This window comes from Hippocampus comes, unplaced genomic scaffold (assembly GCF_001891065.2).
Source record: "Hippocampus comes isolate QL1 unplaced genomic scaffold, H_comes_QL1_v1.1 scaffold132, whole genome shotgun sequence".
NCBI classification, from domain to species: Eukaryota; Metazoa; Chordata; class Actinopteri; order Syngnathiformes; family Syngnathidae; genus Hippocampus; species Hippocampus comes.
The window spans coordinates 265382-286405 of record NW_017805467.1 but is presented as its reverse complement, the minus strand read 5'-3'; the positions used below and the strand labels follow the sequence as shown (position 1 = coordinate 286405).

The 21024-nt window shown below is 39.8% G+C and overlaps 1 protein-coding gene across 1 annotated transcript in view; it reads right to left on the bottom strand.

Annotated features, from left to right (window-relative positions):
• Positions 1 to 21024, bottom strand: part of tsc22d2 (TSC22 domain family 2) — a 28426-nt gene that overhangs the window by 3057 nt on the left and 4345 nt on the right. The window lies entirely within an intron of this gene.

Here is a 21024-nt window from a genome sequence, read left to right as displayed (position 1 = left end):
AAAAAAAAAAAAAAAAAAAAACAATTTTGCTTAGTGTTGTGTCACTACATATTTCTTTTGTGAAATACCGGTCTATGTTTTGGCAGAAACAGAGCTTGGCAAACACTGGCCTTGAGCATTGATCCCCAAACACTGTATGAGCAGGTATGCGTAGAGAAATTGCCAAATTTCACATAGTATTTATTTACTACAAATCTTTGTTTAACTATGTCAGCGACAGAGTTACAGGTAGAACAATGAAACGCTCTTCAACTACATGGCATAAGAGCCATAATGAACGTGTGCACCCACATTTTGTGACACTTCTGTTTAGTGGTGTCCCGTGAAAGTTGTCTAATGTGAAATATGTACATTGGCTCAAAGTTGACAACCTCTGAATTATATAGGACAAAGTGGCCACAAGGGTCTGTTTGAGATGATGGTGATGGTGTGTGTGTGTGTGTGTGTGTGTGTGTGTGTGTGTGTGTTAAATTAAAACAGCAATGCAGCATTAAAAAAAAAAAAGAACATTTCGATACGCGATTGTGAGCGTTGTTCAACAACAACAACAACGCGCGAGGTGCTGGAGTTCTCGTCCCGCACACCGCACCACCACCGCACGTAATACACGTAGATTCTCTTTCACACACACATGCCCGCAGATTCTGGTTACCTGCCGCGCGGCACAAGTCGTGAACGGTGGCGCGCACACACTCAGAATAAGAGGGTTCAACGTCTTAAAAGCATTTGAATTTACCTGCCGCATCTCGCTCGATAGGGCATCAAGCGTCCCGAATAAGTGGGAGAAGACCTCGGCGAGCACGACAGACTGTAGCTCATTGTGCAGCGCATCGTAGCAGCTCTCCCAACCGAATAAAACAAAAACCCCGTCAAGTCGTTTTCAGCTATTACTCTTAACAACTTCGCGGTCCTGTCTCTGCTTATCCAACAGCAGGGCACAAGGCGAGCGCTGTCTTAAAAGGCGCCTCGCGCGGTCACATGGCAAGTAAACGCCGGGGAGGAGTTCAGCAAGCAGCACGCCTACTTGTCCGAGGAAATGGAGTTCGTTTAAACAGGTTATATTTTTATTCATCAGCCTGACAAAAATAGTCCACTGTGACTCACGAGGGCGAAGTAGCACTCTTTGATGTAACGTACCGTGTTCTTTCCATTCAAAATAACTGCTTTATTTTCCACAAAGTAGGTTGACGGGCATCAATTCGAGCGTTCATTTATTTACATAACACTCTGAGGTTTATTCTATTTTTCCCCTTCCTCATCAAAACGTGCACTCGTTTTATAAATCAAACATATTTAGAAAGTATGAGAAGATATCATATTTAAAGTATGTGATATAAATAATGTAACAGTCCACAGGAGCATTTCATTAGATTAGAATTTACCATCAAGAGAGGATGACCTCATTAGAGTTGAATGAGAGTCAAAACATTTGGAAACACTCCTAGTTAGGGCCACTGCAGTTCTACACTAATGCAAAATACAACATGAATGAAAGCATTACACCTGCAGTCGGTCCTTTTTTTTGTAAAAAGTCAATTTCACCCAAGCCACAAGGAGAACAATGGCACAATGCAGATTAAGCCAATCAGCTCCTCTATCATCTTTCTGTTTTCAGTAGTTTATCTTCTAGATTTCCTGTCAACATTCCAGCAACGGCCTCTATTAGATGTATGAATATGAATATGTTTTGCGTTTCGGTAACACAAAAATACAGTAATTACTGTATGAATGAAAAGAATAATCGTGTTTTGGATAATGGATGGATGGAATAATAATTGGCACAAACGAAGTTAGCATCTTTCCGAGGCCTGACCTGCTCACCAAGGTGCCTGACGTAAAATATGCAAATCACAAATGCAGCAATTATGGGGAATTACTCTGTCTGCATTTCCTGCCTGGCATACGTATGTCTGATACATTCATCACAATAACTGCCACAAATGAAGTCCATGCATCCTACAAGGACCAATAAAACATTGCAGCAAAAAAAGAAAACCGAAAATATCTTCCCAAGGAGCTATAGCTGCCAAACAAAGTGCCTGGCCTAAAATACACAAAGCAAAAGCACAGCAATAGGAATGACTGGCTCTATCTGCAGTTTACTGCCTGGGATATTCTGTCCGTTATCTTCATCACAAACTCAAACAGGCTTCGATGTACAAAGAAAATAATTTCCTCCAAGTACACACTTCGGGTCTATCACTCCAAAGACCTCGAGCTGCCCAACAAAATAGATAAAACTCAGCACTGAAAAACACAGGCACAAAACGCAGCAATGATAAGGATTTAGTCTAATTATCCGTTTCGAAGAATCAAAAAATGTTTTTCGTACAGTATGAATCTATGTAGCCGGTTGTGAAAATTGGTTTTCATTTTTTGGTAAGTGCACACTATGTGGAAAATGTTAGGGAAAACAAAATGGAAAGGTGACAGCTGGTTCACTTTCGGTTAACTGTAATAGTAGCAGTAAATTTTAAGTGCCCCCTAATAATTGTAATAGATGAGCTCCTTTTACACTGCCTGTAAAACGTGCCATCTCCCCGTGTTGCTGTTGTGTATAAACAGCACCAACAGAGAATGGTTGGGACATTGTCGACAAGGAATTTGAACACTTAACACTTGCATGTCCTCTGAGAAGATTTTTGGTCTTCAAATGGGAACCAAAACAGACCCTTTTGGACCACTCAAACTTTGTGAACCATTTGTCAGTCTTCCAAATGCCACTGACATACAAACAACCCATTAAAAACCACAAAAGTTCTACTGAATTCATATATTTGCATGAAGGAAATACAGATCAAATAATAAAAAAGGAAAACTTGAGGCAACCAAATCATGAATGACAAATGGCGTTTCATTTTTCATCTCACCTGGGGATTTTTTGTTTGTTTGTTTAAATAGGCCATGAATGCCAACAACCATTTGAATGTGTGGCATTCCACAGTGGCTGTGTGATTGGGGAGGACTGACAATGAAGACGAACACATTCCACACTAAAAAGAGCATTTTCACATTGGTGTCAATGGGGGAGAAGACACTAAAAAAAACCCAACAACTTTGCTCCCAATGCGTTTTGAAACAGCAGAGCTAGAGACAACGCTGGTTGGATTCAAATTAGTTTAGTGACTGAGATTTCTCTTGCCTGGAGGCAGACAAAATCCCCTCATCTAATTTGTTGCCACTCCGTTTCCAACAAAAACAAAGCACCCAGTACATTTTATTCAAGTGGGAAGACATGTGGTGGTTTATATAAGGACCTCTTGCGGTGCTAACCTCCACATGGGCCTGCAGTGCAGACTGCAACGGCATCCATCCACACACACATCCTCCAACGGGACCTTCAGCACATTCCATGCATGGACACCTCCGGCCTCTAGGCCAGTGCCTCCAAAGCCAGACATCTGTGTCAGAGCCGACATCATGCTGTGACACGCCACAGGAAGGACTAGAGGGTGTCCAGGCAATTTGGTTCTCCAAGCTTTAGTTTCTGTACCAACTTATCTGGGGAATGTCTTATCAGGGGGCGTGACCTGCAGGCACACCACAAGTTCATCAATGTGAATAGACTTCACATAAAGATGGCATGAGACAACAGGCACGTGTCACCACATCACATGACTAACAATGGCATCACATAAATCAATGAGCTCTCCACTAGGGCACAGATGTACCGGCACACGTCCCTGTCCCAAAGCATACAAATACTCCCAGTGGGGGGGCAGACAGCTGGACAAATGAGACCTCAGTTTTTGAGCGATAACAACCCCCACAATGAATTGATTTCAAAACAATTGCGGATGGCGGGGACTAAAACAACAGAGGAGCACACGCACTGATGACTCACTGTTGCTCTTCAAGGTGCAGTTTGGCAATATCACCAGATGATGTCAGCAAAATTTCCAATTACACAACTCATAGTATGTCCTGCTGTCTTGATCACAATTATTTCTGTTCCTGGGCCACTTTGAGAAGACTATTAAGATGTTAAAACAAATGTCTTAACTTGCTCAATAACGGCCAATAATACTCATTTGACAAATTCCAATGAAGTTGGGATGTTGTGTTAAACATATTTAAAGAGAATACGATTTGCAAATCATGTTCAACCTATATTTAATTTGGCATACTACAAAGACAACATATTTAACGTTCAAACTGACAAACTTCATTGGTTTTAGCAAGTAATCAGTAACCTGACAGACAGAAAGACAGATCTTGGTGGGGGGGGAACCCAAACAAAAACAATATGTAGCCCCAAGTAAAAACATAGTCTGTCTTGTTGATTTTTTTCGCTTTGCAATCTTGTGGGGAGGTGCCGCATCCCGTAACAGAGGAATGTTTGGCCATACTTAAATTCCGGTGACAAAATATAAAATTAACAACTGAGATACCGACAGATGTAACTCTAACCAGGCTCATCCAAGTTGTAAACAAAACACTTGTAGTTCTGCGACAGATACTTACATGGTGCAACGCTGCATGATATGTTCCCATGCCCGATTCCAGCAAGTTTTCATTTTCTTATAACAGAAGTTGATTAAGTGTGGTTCATTTTTTTTCCAAATCAACAATGCTGAAGAACACTTTTCACTGTGCCCAGAAATTAATGTAAACAATATACTAAGTTTATGTTTTTATCAATCACTAACCAAAATGGCTTCTTATGGGTTTACAACCATGACCGTCAATTCAAACACCATCGGCAGAAAATAGCAAATTAAATTTGATTTAATTTCATTTGGCATCAGCTGTAAAATACACCATACTGATAATATACTTGAGTCTTACATCAATAAACACAGTTCAAATCCCTTGATTTCAAACATTTGTTAAATAAATAACGCGGATAAATGGCTCCTGTCCGGACAATTGCAGGATGCTGAAGTATGACTCATAGGTGCCTATGCACAGAAGGATTGTTGGATGTGTCGTCCAACCAACGGGGAGGTCCCAGTATAGACAATGGAGACTAAACTAAATCTGATTTAGATGAGGGACGCCTTGTCTGTGGATGGAAATTTTATTTTCATAGCACGAAATCAGGAGTCATTCTACAGCCTCCAAAGCTTCCTCAAAAACATGGCGAAGGAACATTCCCGCTAGCTCCCATGCTCCTTACATAATCCCCAGACTTGTACATAAACAACGACTCAGTGTTACATCTGTCTCAAAGCCCACCAGTGAACCTCCCAAAGGATACGAGGACCGGATGATGGAGGGCATGAGAAGGAATCAAAGCCCTTAAGTAGTCAATGCATTGATATTAAAAAAAGCAACATATTTGAGAGCATGGATGATCTTGAGCCACCATGTTGATTGAGTTATGAAAGGTCTTGTTGTTTCAAACCCCTTGCATTGGGACAGGAATGTTTGCAGTTCGCACTCCACCACTTGGCTCCTGACAACATGTGTGAGGTGTTGTGTGACCAAGCTCAATTTGCAAACACAGCAGGGGTCCATATTTATGGTTGCTCCGTATAACACAGCAGGGGACCATGTTTATGGCTGCTCGGTCTCAAGTCATCGGTGTCCACATGGCGCACAACTAAAACCAGCTCTTCATTTGATTCCCTGCATCACTTCCCCACTCTGCTCCTTAAATCATTTGGGGGATTTGGATATGCCCCACTTATTATCCTAATTTGATTAAGGCCTGACTGGAATGCACTGGCTGCTACACCAAAGGGTATATTGGCAAAATCCAGGGTTTTACGGGAAAGGAGCATTCAGCTGCATAGGCATCACGAGATTAAGGAGGTTTTCTTTGGGTATCCTCACCGAAGAAGATGCTTTGTGTCAATCATTAGACACGGCGCCTTAATAGCTTATACTACTAACCTGTCAGCTGGCATATTACTTAAGTCACATTTTGAAATGGAAATTGATTTGCGGCCGAATGTTTGCTTAAATCTACGGATTTAGGAAAATCTTTGTTACTATCTAGATGCCCAGAGAGGAAGTTTGCTTAATATAAACATCTATGCTTGTAATACGCATTTCCCAAGCACAGCAAGTGTTTTAACTGATCAAGTGTGAAGCAAGAGAATTGTTATGGAGACATGTGTGCTCAGTAAACGCCCGTGGTATAAATACAGGTGAAGTGTCATCCAGGTTTCCAAAGATAAAGTTGACAAGATGCAAATGTTACTTCCAAAACAGTAGCAACTTTAAGACCTGTGGTCAGTTACGTAAGATCACCGTGGGGAGATGGTTAAGATGTCAGCCAATCAATTCCTCACTGCAACTTAAACGTCTTGCAAGGTTTAAAATCAGAGTGTGGCACAATATACAAAGGGGTGTAACTCAAGCCCAGGAATTCTTTCAAAATTATGTACTCAAGGTCTATGAAGAACGATTCAATTGAATGGGGTTGGGTACTTAAAGTATGCCCCGCAGCCTGTGATTAAATGTGTTTTTCATTTTTCGACAAGAATGAGATATTCCAATTGAGTCTGTGGCAGAAAAAAAAAGTGTTTTGTAACAACAAAAAAGCTTCATAGGGTTTTACGTAAACTGCTGATACTGTTTGAAATATTTAATTGAACATTATTTACACCAGTCACCTTATTAGTGACGCTACCAATTTACAGTAACCCAGTACTGTAAAGATTTATTACCTCATAACTGTAGAGGGACATTTTGTGACTTTCCCGTTATTTAAAATGTTGTATTATTTTACTTTAAACACATTTGCAAAGTCAAATTCAATCACTCTCCAAGGCCTTTTATGTCATTTTAAGCACCCTTTATTAGCCCTGAGTAACATTTAAAAATCCCAAATTCAACATGAGAGATATTAAATTAATTTCATGAAATAAAGGACAGGCTGGAAACAAAATTTAAAAAGAGCTGGCTGGGAACAAATATAGGTTTTCAGGAATGCTCCTCTGTTGGCTCTCAAATTATCCCACTGCATCTCTCGCATGTCTAACCTTGCAAGTCAAGCCTTGCAGATGACTTACCTCCAGACAAAAGAAGATTCAAGGAAGCAACACCCTTTACCTGCAATTAGATCAAAGCCTTGAATAAAGTTCAACTTAGTCAGGAAGCCCACAGGCAACAAGGAGCTGTTTGGGGAAATAAACACCAAAATGTCACTCAACAATTCATGTTAAGACCCCCTAACCAGCCATGAGACTGGACTTGACCATACAGTCCAGATTAAAAGATGAACGCCAGCTTGCAAAATCTGTTGTTTCTATGTTCAACCCACACACACAATATATATACACACAATGAAGTTAATGATTAGCAAAAGCTCCTAAAATGAAAAAGTTATTCTGCATATCACTGAGGTTGGATCAGCAATGCACTTGATAAATGGGGTTTGGCTTTGTCATTGCAAATTAAGACATACTTGATGAATATTTGGGAGATCAGATGATAGGGTCGTGTTTCTGCCAAAGTGAACACTAGTCAACACTCCCAATTCCACAGGGTATGCCACAATGTCTTTCAAGTTTCCTGGAGGCATCTCTCCATTCTTGTCCTTTATCAACATGTACCAAGTTTATTTGTGAAGGCAGCAATGCCCAAACAGAAAGTCAATCACAGCAATGGCAGAGCTATTTAAACATCAATGAATGGCTGCAGTCCAAAAGTCAACTGGTCTTTTTTTTTCTTATCAACACAGCACAAGCATTTGATGTATCTGTCATTCATAACACGACCTGAGTGCATACAACTCTTCTGCAGGCTAACACCCCCAACAACCCTCACTGCCCTCCCAAAGCCTCATCGCGAGGCTCAAGCTATTTGTATGACATGAGCACCACAGTTATAAGTACAACGCTGGCTGACTCAACAGGTCAAGAATGCGTCACGAGTAATAATCACCTTCTCATCTGAGAATATAAATGACGGACTTCAGGGGAAAATACATCATCTACCATCGCCTTTGTCATGTTATTTTAATATGATCTGCTCTATTGTAACACACACACACACACACACTCACACACACACACACACACACACACACACACACACACACACACACACACACACACACAAACACGCACACACACACACACACACACACACACACACACACACACACGCTTGGTAGTCGCCCAAAAGAGAATGGTGGGTAAAACCTGTAAAAAAAAAAAAAAAGTTAATCTAATACACACATAATACCATTCTGCATTATTAAAACTCTATTGCATTACAGGTGAGAGTGGTGCAATTTACAACCATATTTGACAATGGCCAACCATCAACAAACATATTACATAATCAAGATCGGTGTCATAATGTCGTGATCTGTTCTCACATCATCAAATAAACTGAAACACACTTTAGTAAATTACACCTTAGGATCACATAAATGTCAAAGTAATAAAGCAGTTCTGCTGAACTTATTTTAGTAAGTTGCTTAGGTGCAGTGATTGGGTACAGAGGGACACACACAAACAAACATGTAAACACACCCAAGCTCATACCCATCGTTGACGGACTTTGAGCCTTGTAATATACAAGGCCGAAAAGCCTCATAGAAAGTAGTAGATGGGTTCCCTGCATTTTTTTAAGGAATTGAAAAAAAGAGGAGAAAAATGAGTGAAGGAAGAGAACGATTATTTGAGTGGGAAGGCAAGAAAGTGAATGAGTGAGGGTGCCGGAAGATGACGATGCACAACAGATCAGAGGAAATGGTGATGTTGTGGAGACTGCTTAAAGAAAACTTATCATGTAAAATTAAATAGATCTTCCCCACATTTTCCATTGCAACTAATTAATTATTAATCTATTTGTATTCATCCGGACAGACAACACATTCAAAACTATTAAAATAATAATAATAATAATAATAATAAATAGACCGGCTCACCATTTTTAAGAATTAAACTGGTGTGTAAATTATTGAAGTGCATAATCCTGAAGAGTTCATGTCCATGTCATACACACTATTGTTTGCGCAATAAATGTGAAAATTCCCATGGCATGATCTACAAAGTCACAGTCTAAATAGTTACCAAAAAAAAAAAAAAAAAAAAAGGGCAGGAATACTTGAAAGAAAAGGGAAATGTTAACAGTTTTTGAAGTGTTGGGTGATTTAACCTTCCAGATTAGAGCGAATGCTGGCGTTATTAATCCAATCATACCTTGACAAGCTTCAGGACCTTGCCTTGATGCAGTGGTGAGTTATGTCAATGCTGCAAGTTTTAAGACCGTACTAACCGCATACTTCAACACAACAGCTGTGAGCTCAGCCCACTTAACGAGCCGAATACCTGGTTTTATAGGTACAGTGAGGGAAGTGTGTAAGCGCATTGACTTCAGCTGGCAAAGAGACAGGTCCGTATATCAGAGGTGTTGAGTGAAAAGGTTTCAAATTCAGTCAGGGGTACAAGTGAGGTTGTGTCTTCTCATGTAAAGCAAAAGATTATGTAATTCAGAACTAAATGAAGCCCTGATCCAACTATTCATTTGGAAGCTTGGCAGCCCATCCATGACATAATGAGAGCCAAGCATTTGAAATGCCTGTCATGTTGTAGCTCGTCAATCATGACAACCTGTAAATGTCTGCTTACGTTTGACAGCCTTGGAGTAGGATTATGCTACCTCGGCATTAGTTTTGGATATATAGAGTATAAATTTATGTTATGGTTACAATATTAATAGAAGACAATAAGGCGAGCTTGAATTGAATTAATTACAAGCATCTTATTACATTACATCTAAATAATCCATAATCCATTTCCCATTACCACTTATAAAAGAAAAAAAAATCTTAAATATAAACTATTAGAAGCATGTCATGTGATATGCTGCTGTCCATATTAGATATTGTGGAAATGATGTCACAAAATTTTCAACACCACGATACATCCTCCATTGTTTTTTGATTAAATGGTTCACTGGATAGCAGAGGTAGTTTGAAAAACCCAGCCATGTCTTTCAGCATGATGTACTTTTCTCTAGCACAATTCCCACTGCATAGGAGCTGTCAGACTTTGCTGTCGTTGCAGTTTATCTCCACCACGAATTGCTGGAAATTGGCTGATTACGTGGATGAAGGGTTAGGAAAGATGTTGGAAATCCACATTTCATCCAATGAAGTCTCGAGACAAGTACAGAATAATGTCCATATTAACCAAGCATCCGCATCAACAATGCCTTTCTTTTACGTTTCAATTTTGATTGTCTCTAGGCTAGAGTATAAGGGGACTTTGAGCCAAAAGTTTGAGCCAACAGGATCCCAAGTGAAAATAAGAACAAAATCCTTTATGGATGATGGCAAATCTACCCTTCACGGGTGATTTATGTTTAAGATCACTTAAAATAAGTTTTGCATATGAGTGCTGATGTTTTGGTGCTACAGTTTAAATGCAATTTGACCTTTCAGTACAGATTTTAGCAAGGATCATGGAAGTTGAGAAACATGATTTGCTTTCGCGGGCCTCATAAAATAACGTAGCGGGCCAGATTGGACCCCCGGGCCTTGACTTTGACACGGGTGCTCCAGGGAAGTCCACTCGTAGAATTTGAACAACACTTGAAGGAATTCCAGATAAAAGAGCAATCTTTCATGAAAAATACTGGAATCCAGTGCATATATTCCAAGTACACTTCTCTGTAGTTCATCGGCACCCGAGGTTATGAGATCTGACACTTGGGAAAATGTTTGATTATAGATGTGTACCAATCAGTGGGGACGAGAGCTTGCTCCAAACAAATGGACAACTTATAAAGCATTGGAAATAAACCAAGCTGTTTCAACAACTCATTGGAGAAATTAACTAATCCAGTCGCCTTCTGAAGTTAAAGTTGATCTATAAGTCTCAATGAAAAAAAACACAAAAAGACAGGTATCTGGTTGTGAAATACATGATGCATGGAGCAAGGTATATTAACGCTCAACTGAAAAAAAAAAAAAAAAAAAACACAACTGAGCATTCAACATGAATTCTATGACTGCTCGTGAACTGAAGCACAGCTGTGGAACCAAAAAACATGAACATGTGGAACACCGAACATGTCATGTATTTGTCTGGTTATTTTCTTCCTACAACCATCAGTCCCCTGCCCTCAAATTATATAACAATTAAAAAAAAAGAAAAAGAAAAAGAAAGAAAGACAGCCACAGGGATAGAGTGAGATACTTCGACTAAAATCCACCCAACAATATGCTATGAATACAAGCTCAGTTACCATGTTGCAACAGGGTGCCAAGAATAGGTCTCTTGTGAGATGCCAGAGGCAAAGTTGCACCAAACTGTCACATCTGAAGGACCAATCTGCGGTCTCATAATGTGTACTTGACAAGGGATTTAGAAATGAAACCTTTTGTCAGTCAAAAAGCTATGTTTATAATGCAGACCTTTTTAAACAGGGTTTGGCTATCAAACAAAGCTCATGGCATTGTGCTATAGCAGTATAGGGTTAGACAAAATGTTATGTAACTTGACATGATAATAAAATGGTCCTGAATAGTTGTGTTGATATCAATCAAACGTTATTTATACAGCACTTTTCATACATAAAAGTGCAACTCAAAATGCTGTGCCATTAAAATTTCAAAATTACAACATAAAAAGAGGAACACCCCTGCCTCAAAATACATACCGTATTTTTCGGATTATACATCACTACTGATGTAATGTGTTCCCGCCCCCTGGTCCTTGTCAGGACTCGTGCAACTGAGATCTGGAGTAGGTGTAAGCTTGAAATACTCTTTTTAGGAAGATCAGAGCGCTGGACATTGCAATAATCCAAGCGACAGGAAATAAAAGAAAATATCAGCACTTCCATGTTGGCCTGAGAGAGAAACGGGCTCTGGCTATATTCCTGAGATGATAAAAAACAATTTTGGGTATATTTTTACTATGAGGAATAAGACTGGCAGCCCGGTGATCCAGTGGGTAGCGCGTCAACCTCACAGTGCAGAGGTCAGGATGGGTTCGATCCCGGCTCCGGCCTTCCTGTGTGGAGTTTGCATGTTCTCCCCGTGTCTGCGTGGGTGTTCTCTGGGTACTCCGGTTTCCTCCCACATTTCAAAAACATGCATGGCAGGCTGATTGAACACCCAAGATTGTCCCGAGGTGTGAGTGTCAGAAAGGATGGTTGTTCGTCTCTGTGTGCTCTGCGATTGGCTGACAACCGGTTCGGGGTGTCCCCCCCCTCGCCTGCTGCCCGAAGACAGCTAGGATAGGCTACAGCATGCCCCGCGGCCCTTGTGAGGATAAAGCGGTTCAGAAAATGGATGGATGGATGGAATAAGCCATGGGATGGGACACAGAAAAGTATCACCAAGCCCATAATAAAACCAAATGAAAAGAAAAAAAAAACAGGGACGTGACCCTCTGCATGGGTCCAAACCTGTAGCCGGTACCTGATTAAATCTCAGTCCTTGCTATGTAGCTCAGGACTAAAAACTCAATCCCTCCCGTTCTCCTAGATTGCAGCACGTTTTATATGCTTTATGAAGTGCCTTTGTTTTGTACGTTATCTTTAAAAAATATATAAAAAGAAAGAAAAGAACGGCAAGTTAGACCGTTGGTGACTCGTTTTAGAATGTAAATTACTGCCACCTTGAGATTATTCTGTGAACAGTTTAGCCTTGACTTGTTCTGTGAACTGTTTGGCCTTTTAAATTGAAAGACTGAATCGAATTAAATCACGGCTCAGGTTGGCAGGAAAAATTGAAAAACAGAAAATGTCACACAAATCTGAGCACTTTCACATGAGGGGAAAAAAAAAAGGTTTTTCATCATCACATGTGACTTATGATGAGTCAGTATATTATCATCATGGGTGGATCATTCAGCAGGATGCCAGCTGGTAAAACCATCAGCCTGAGGCAGCAAAGTCACCCGGTATGCTCAACAGGGTTCAAGTTCATCCATTCATTCGATGATGGCCGAGTGAAATTGGTCATATTTGCGTTTTTGGGTCTGCCACTGCTCATTGCAGGCAAATAAATAGTACATTCACAATTTCACCTCAACTGCATCTACCAGTGCATGATTCATCAAAACACAATCAAGAATTTTTAACTTCCAATTAGCAGAGTGATTATAGAATTATCCTTAAGAGCAGAATTGCATTAAGTCAACATTTTTTAGGCCTTAGCCATTGGATTAAGAATTTGTTGACCCTTTATCATTATTTATGAAATCCATTTGGAACTAAGATTTCTGGTCAAGTTTTAATAATAATAATAATAATAATAATACATTTTATTTGAAGCGCCTTTCACAACACCCAAGGACACTTTACAGACGAGCAAACAATAAGACAAATAAAGAATAAATAAAACCACAGATAAAATTATAAATACAAGAGATATATTTAAGTGGAATAAGCCAGTCTGAAAAGGTGAGTTTTGAGCTGGGTTTTGAATGTGGGAAGAGAATCAATGTTGCGAATGTTGGGTGGAAGTGAGTTCCAGAGTTTGGGGGCAGAACGGCTGAAGGCTCTGCACCCCATTGTGGTGATACGGGCAGAGGGTACAGAGAGATGGAGGGAGGATGAAGACCTGAGTGAGCGGGAAGGGATAGAGATCTGAAGAAGATCTGATAGATAGGGGGGAGCAAGGTTATGGATGGCTTTGAATGTGTAAAGGAGTATTTTGAAGGTGATTCTTTGTTTAACGGGGAGCCAGTGGAGCTGTCGGAGGATGGGGGTGATGTGATGGAAGGAGGGGGTTCTCGTAATGATCCGGGCTGCTGAATTCTGAACAAGTTGAAGTTTATGGAGAAATTTGAGATGGACGCCGAAGAGAAGTGAATTGCAGTAATCGATGCGGGAGGTGACGAGGCTGTGAACAAGAATAGCAGTCGTGTGAGGGGTGAGAGAGGGACGGAGACGGTTGATGTTACGGAGGTGGAAATATGCAGACCGGGTAATGTTATTGATGTGGGAGTGGAAAGACAGTGAGCTGTCGAGGATGACACCCAAGCTCTTGACCTGAGGGGAAGGAGATACAGTGGCATTTTCAATTGTGAGAAAAAAATTGTCTGCTTTGGATAGTGTGGATTTAGTACCGACGAGGAGGAGTTCTGTTTTATTGCTGTTTTAACAGCAGTTTCTGGCCAGTTACAGAGTGGTTCAATTTATAAATTTGGAATATTTTCCATTGCTCTGAAAACATTACACACAAGAGCAATTGCTGATGATTTGTTGTTTCTTTGAATTTCATTAACATAAATGCTTTGGGCTTGGAAGACCCGTCCCGTATATAAACGTTTAAAAAAGTACATATATACTTCTGCTCTAGAGTGATGAATTGCTTGTAGGAAATGCCGCTGTTAGGTTGATTGTTTTTAGTTATTTCATTTACAATACTGAAGAGCATTTACAGTACTGAAAAGCTCATTCATATTGTTAAATGCCTACTTTCAACAAGAAACGCATTGCATCTCACCTTCTATAACTAAGCTGTACCATATCAAAACGAATCGTAGTCCCACTGAACCGAATCCACACGTGTTGTAGTTTAAAATGTACTGTGCTTGAATTGTATTGCACCCCATGTATCGCCATACGCATCGAATCATCTTTTCTTTGACAGATGCACACCCCTATTAAACAGCGTCAAAATTGTGGTTTATATTACGGTTTCAAATATTAATTCTCACTATAACCGTATTTAGTATCTCAGAATTGTTAGTTGCCTTTCGGTAAATGTGGGAATCGTTTTTACGTCGAACTAAGACTCAGGATGTCAGAAGATACCTCTGCAGAGGGCGGCAACACTTCTTTTGTGTCAGTTGTCTTCTTTTAAAATTTTGTGGAGTGTTGATTGTATTTGATTCTATTTGGTTGCAGTTTATATATAATGTGCAAAAAGTGCATTCGGTTGTTGAGTTTGTTTTTGTCTTTGAAATAAAAGGTACAATGCCTTAAGAAGTGCATGTACAGCATGAACTATTTTTTGTTTATCTTTGTTACCGATATTGTGATAATACAGAAATTGAATTTTTTATTACTGTTGATCCAGTTTTCTAACAGTCACTAAAACCGATAATGTCGAACCCAACACCATACTCTGGCTTTGATCCAGTGTTTCTCAGGCAGGCTGTTGTCTTACTCGTTGCCTGGGCATTCATACTTGGGTCAGGTCAAAGACTAGCAGGTTCCTGTGACAAATCGCAGCCAACTTCTTTGACATACCGTACACTGGGTGTGTCCTATGGACATTGTGTTAATGTCCCAAAGTTAACTTTGCTTAAAATAAAGCTTATGCTTATGTGACACTTGGGTTTCTGTGGCCAGAGGTGATGTAGTGTCTTTGGCAACATCTCAAGGCCATGAAATAAACTAAAGAGTAATACTATTGGAACCGGATTCTTGGTATAGCACTGATACCCGCCAATAGATGGTCTTTCTTGCCTTCAGTCTTTGATGAAATGTGCTCTTCGACAAGCGAGAAGCCAGAAGTTGAGTATGTTGATATTAGTGGTAAAATGATAAATGCATTTTCAGAAACGTTTAACTTCAGTAGAAACCACATTGCATCAATACAAATTGCAAATAACGGTGGCTGACAAGTTAGAAATAAACAGATGGTCTGATGTGGAGAGAAGGGAATGTCCCATCCATCTGAGGTCGCCTTTTTAGATGTGACTTAACCGTTAACAGTTCATCCAACCACAATGAGTCACATCCACTGACTCAAACTTTAGTTCTAAGAACTGAGGAGTAGAGGTATCATAAATTAAACTGTAAAATGTTGATGACTGGTGATGGTTGGAAAAAAGATGAAGAGGTTACTGTAAGAATGGGTTGAGTGAAAATGTGAAATATTCTGAAGATGAATTGAAATATTTGTGTATTTCAAAGCAAAAGAGGTTGACTTTGCAGAGTTGCATGTTGAAACTGAAGAAAAATGTCTGTGGTAAATCCCACACAATTCTGCACAATAGGCAAACCGTCAGAAGCACCAGTGAATCAGATCAGTTGATGACACCCTTTGAAAGTAAGAGAGCACAGAGAGAAGAATGGGTGACTCAACTGCAGCTGGCTGACGTGCTTTCTTCACATCCTCATTAGTAACGATTCAGACATCTCTGGCTCCAGGGGCTGCAGGCAACTGAAAGATTCTTGTTCTAGCATTGAGCCCGACTCTTCGAGAGCGAATGGCTACGACAACGACATATTCCACAGAGAAATGGCTTCACTACATTCTTCATGATACTCGAGAAAGTGAGGCCAAAGATCAGATCCCGTGTCCATCCTTTAAAAGCCTTCAAACCGCCATAAAAAGTACAACTGTGGGCTTTATACATTCCAGTGTATCCTTACAGAGTACTGGAAATCATCATTTTTACACAACTCTAGTATCTAGTTTACTATTGTCCATTTGCACGTCTCACGTCTCAGTGGTACTTCTACTTACGAATGTCTCTTCATATGAAATTTTCAAGTTACCAAACACCTCAGGAGGAAAATACTGCCTCTTGTTACGAAAGGTAAAAAATACAGTATGGGCTGCTACTCGCAGCTCAGTTTTTCCTGAATGCAACATATTGATAGCTGTTCTGCCATTGGCTATTACCGAGCATCATCCTGGAATCCCATCGGCTAAGTGTTTATGTGTGTTTATGTGTGTAGCTAGATAAATAGATAGATATGTGTCTGTGCAGCGTCCTTGTCATTCGCCCCTCAGGCCATGAGGTGTTCCGATAGTTTGACGTAAATGTGAATCACCCAGAAAACCTGTTCACCAGTCCGCCGATCGCTCACTATGCTGATGTTTGCCTTGGACATTTTCGAAGGATTGTTAAAAGCAAACGTCCTTGGATCGGTTCTTTACAAAACGCCAGGCAAAAACCACTTCTGAGAGAGAACATGAACTAAAGAGGGCAAAAAAAAAAAAAAAAACGCTGAGGACGCAGTTAAAAGTTAAATGACCATCATTTTTATTCTTTATTCTTTGTTTTTTACATTATGCACAATGGTATGTGCATAATGAATATAATAATTTATTATGCAATAATCCAGTTTTAACATCTATTTGTTACATATTTTGATACATTTTTTTGCTTTATAAAACATTTATGTCTGAATTTTGGGAGGCCTGGGACGGATTAGGGCATATACATGGAAAACGCGTCTCTACTTACATTTTTTAGTTAAGAAATTGCTTCCAGAACCAATTAATTTCGTAAGTAGAGGTACCACTGTACAATAATATTATCCTTACCATTCGAAAAATATCAGGATGAGATTGCATCCAAGTTGCCCTCGTGATAACTGGTGATTGCCAATTGATTGTGAACATACAGCATGGAGGTGTGACACTCACACTGAAACATCACACATGGCTCAACATAGCTCCATTTACAGTATATAGCAAGTACAGGCTGGTAACAAGCAGCTGTCAACAGTTTTTTTTTCTTCTTTGGTCTGAGGACTCCCCTTGAAATGAGCTGAGCATAGCTAACATACTTTAATCACTCAAAAGAGGGGTCAAACCAGTTCTGGCTTCAGAGTATTTTGGAAAAGCCAATAAACACCAGCGGTTTACACACACATCTTATTCCTGGAAGAGCATGCAGCATATTCAATAGCCTTCTCTCACTACAAAGAGAGTTAGTAACGATGGGCGTTTCGTTGTGAACTCAATTTGGCTGGGTGAGTCTAACTGGACGTGAACCCAGACACCTTGGCGAAATAATCAGGCGAGTGTTGCAATCATTACTTTTCCAAACACTACACTGTTTGGAGCTTTAACATACTGTATGTGGTCTTCAGCTGAAGGCGACAAATTTGATTAGCTTGGATCTCCACTCAGGACCAGCAAAGGGATATGGAGTGATTGCGCCCAACCCCATTTGCCCAAGACTAAGGTGGACTAGACAAACTAATTAAGAAATTCATTCATACTGCTCCAGCGTCTCCCACGATTGGTGGGTGGAATTCATATTTTGAGGTATAAATCTCGGGTATGTAATAATGGGAGATGTTTCAAATAGAGAGTGGACGTCACTCAACTTCCAATTATTGATGGCATGTTCTTCTTCAACTACCGGTAGTTGAGGCTAAATCAACAGTGTTAAGTAATCCATTTTGCCTCAAGACAGGTGGCACGGCGAGCGACTGGTTAGCTCATTTGCCACAGTGCAGAGACGCAGGGTTCGAGTCCGGCTCTGGCCTTTTTGTGTCGAGTTTGCATGTTCTCCCCGTGCCTGCATGGGTTTTCTCTGGGTACGCAGGTTTCCTCCCACATTCCAAAAACATGCATGGCAGGTCAATGGAGCACTCTAAATTGTCCCTCGTGTGAGTGGGAGCGGGAATGGCTGTTCGTTTATGTGTGCCCTGCGATTGGCTGGCAACCAGTTCAGGGTGTACCCAGCCTACTGCCCGAAGACAGCTGGGATAGGCTCCAACACTACAATGACCATCGTGAGGATAAGCGGATAAGAAAATGGATGGATGGATGGATGGATGGATGGACCCCATCAACCTTAACACATTTCCAAATATTGTTTTGTCGTGTTACCAAATCACCAATACCAATATGAGGGTGTGGTAATGGGCCGATTCCGGACTTATTTCCAGGTATCAAGAACCTACGAGGCCTGACGATACCAATCACAGATACCAGTCACTAGGTTAAAGAAATATTCACCAATATAATTATATGATGTGAAATATTTACATTGTGATGTTATCAGCTGCATTAACCTATTTTCCAACTTCACAGTGTAATCCTTAACAGTTGAACAAGTATTATTTTGTACTTGAAGATATTTTGAACAAAGACTAAAACTCATTGAGTTATTAGTTTTATTTCACACTTTTGTCAATTCATTACAAATGAACTCTAAATCAGAGTGAGTTGTGTTCTATTTTGGACATAAATTCTGTTTTACAGAGTGACTGTTTTCTTTCAAATTATCTGTCATTAGTTTTATCGAAATTGTATATATATAAAAAGTACGAATGGTCTAAGTTACTTGGTATCGGTGAGTACTCAAGAATTGAGTACCCATTCTAATATTGGTCTGAAAAAATGTGGTCCCAAACATCCCAAATAAATATTGTGCTTTAGATCAACTGGAGTAAAGTAGGCAAGGGTTATATTTCGAATTAGCCACATTCAGCCAGTGGTGCGGTGGCCCAAAATCAAGCTGGCAGAGAGCCACATGCTCAAGCTGACACAATCCAATCCATTCAGGGCTCCAGGAATTTGTCCCTTGGATGTTCAGGCAGCCGGGCTATCAGTGGAAAATAAGCTATTCCCTTGTGTCCACGCCATGGCAGCAACCCATTTAGCACCCATTACACATGTTCCCTTCCCTGGTTGGACTCTCCATTGCACCCAATCCACACACCCTCCCCCTTAGACTGTCAAACTGCCAAGAGCGAGAATGAAAGGATGGGCATCCACGATACTATAAATACATAACATGTGCACATTCAGACATCTCACCACTGTGCAAGCCTTTTATCTGATAAAATATAAAAAAAATACTTTCTGGAGTCTACTTGGAGTTGTATGCATTTCTAGCTGTATTCTACGTCATCATCATAAAAAGGTTTTTGCAGGCGGATTACAACTGCATACACTTTGAATATCTTGTACATTGTGAAACAAGTGCCAGATTGTGAGGAGTGATAAACCGTTTTAAATATATCAAAAGAGTTATTGTATTTAATGGCATTGTGTCAGTTATATGTGCTATTTCCGTATTTAACACATAAGCAAGCCGCATTGTTTTATAGGATGCAGGCATGGTAAAATGTAGGCTAACTTATTGTTGGCCCGAACAAGCGCTGGGACACTCAAGTTTGAATAATCGTTTATGCGCAAATATATCCATAGTGTAATTTCTTGACAAACCTGTCCAATTAATCTAAAAGTGCCTAGCTCAGGTGTAGGCAACCTGTGGCTCCAGAGCTGCAAGTGGCTCTTTTATCTTTCTGCTGTGGGTCTGCATGGCTTTGTAAAACAAATCATGAGTTTTCAATTTATTTAAGTTCTCACCTTTTCCAAATGTGACCATCAATTTGATTATTGTGATCTTGTAACATTAAAATAGAACTTTTTTTGTCTCTCAATATATGCATCAATTGTAACTGTGATACTTCGTGAAGTGTTTTTAACCTTGAATTTCTATTGTCCTGATTGTTGTGAAGTCATATTTTAATTAAACTCTGTTATATTTTACTATAATTTATTTTTAACCTTCTAATGTAGCACCTGAAATGTAAATCGTGTTATAAATTAAATGTATTTATTTATTTCTAAACAAAGGCATAGTAACCGATTTGTCATTTAATTATATGGAACTGATTCTTTAATGTTACTGCACATCCTGCATGTAATTTTGTGATGCTGATATTTATTTAGTTAGAACAAATTTGAGGTATGTGTTAAAAAATATGGAAATGTATTAAATAAAATATTTTATTTAGAAATCTAAAATGAATAAAAATACACTACCTAAATTCACTTGGCAATGTTTTGTCAAATGTCAACTTATACTGTAATTGCCGAGGTAATTTCTTGATGGAACCTTAAAAATACAAACTATTTGATAATCTTTAATAAGACAAGTGACTGTGACAAAACTCAGAAAAGGTGACACCAAACTATTACAACTTTGACAAGACTGACAAAGTACAATGGCTAGACCAGGGGTGGGCAAACTTTTTAGCTCGGGGGCCATATTGATTTCTAAATTTGACAGGTGGGCCGGGTCAGCACAACATATGGTACATATAAAAAAACGTATATGTTGACAATCCATACCAAACATCAACAGAACAAAAGCATTCAAGTATTACCATACTTTTTTTCATGAGAACAGTGAGATAACTATGGTATATGTCCGGTATGAACGTCCAAGTACGGTATGTTAACAACATACATTGGTGACAACACAAGCAACAAAGTGCAACAATATATTGTCCAAAAACTGCGGCATACAGTACAGGTACAGTATATGAGAAAATATAACAAAGGTAGGACTATTTGCTCCAAAATGAGACGAGTAAAAGACCCTGGTGGCTTTCTTTCCACTCACTCACTGTCTCGAACTCGACCTCCCCTCGATCACCACACAAGACAGC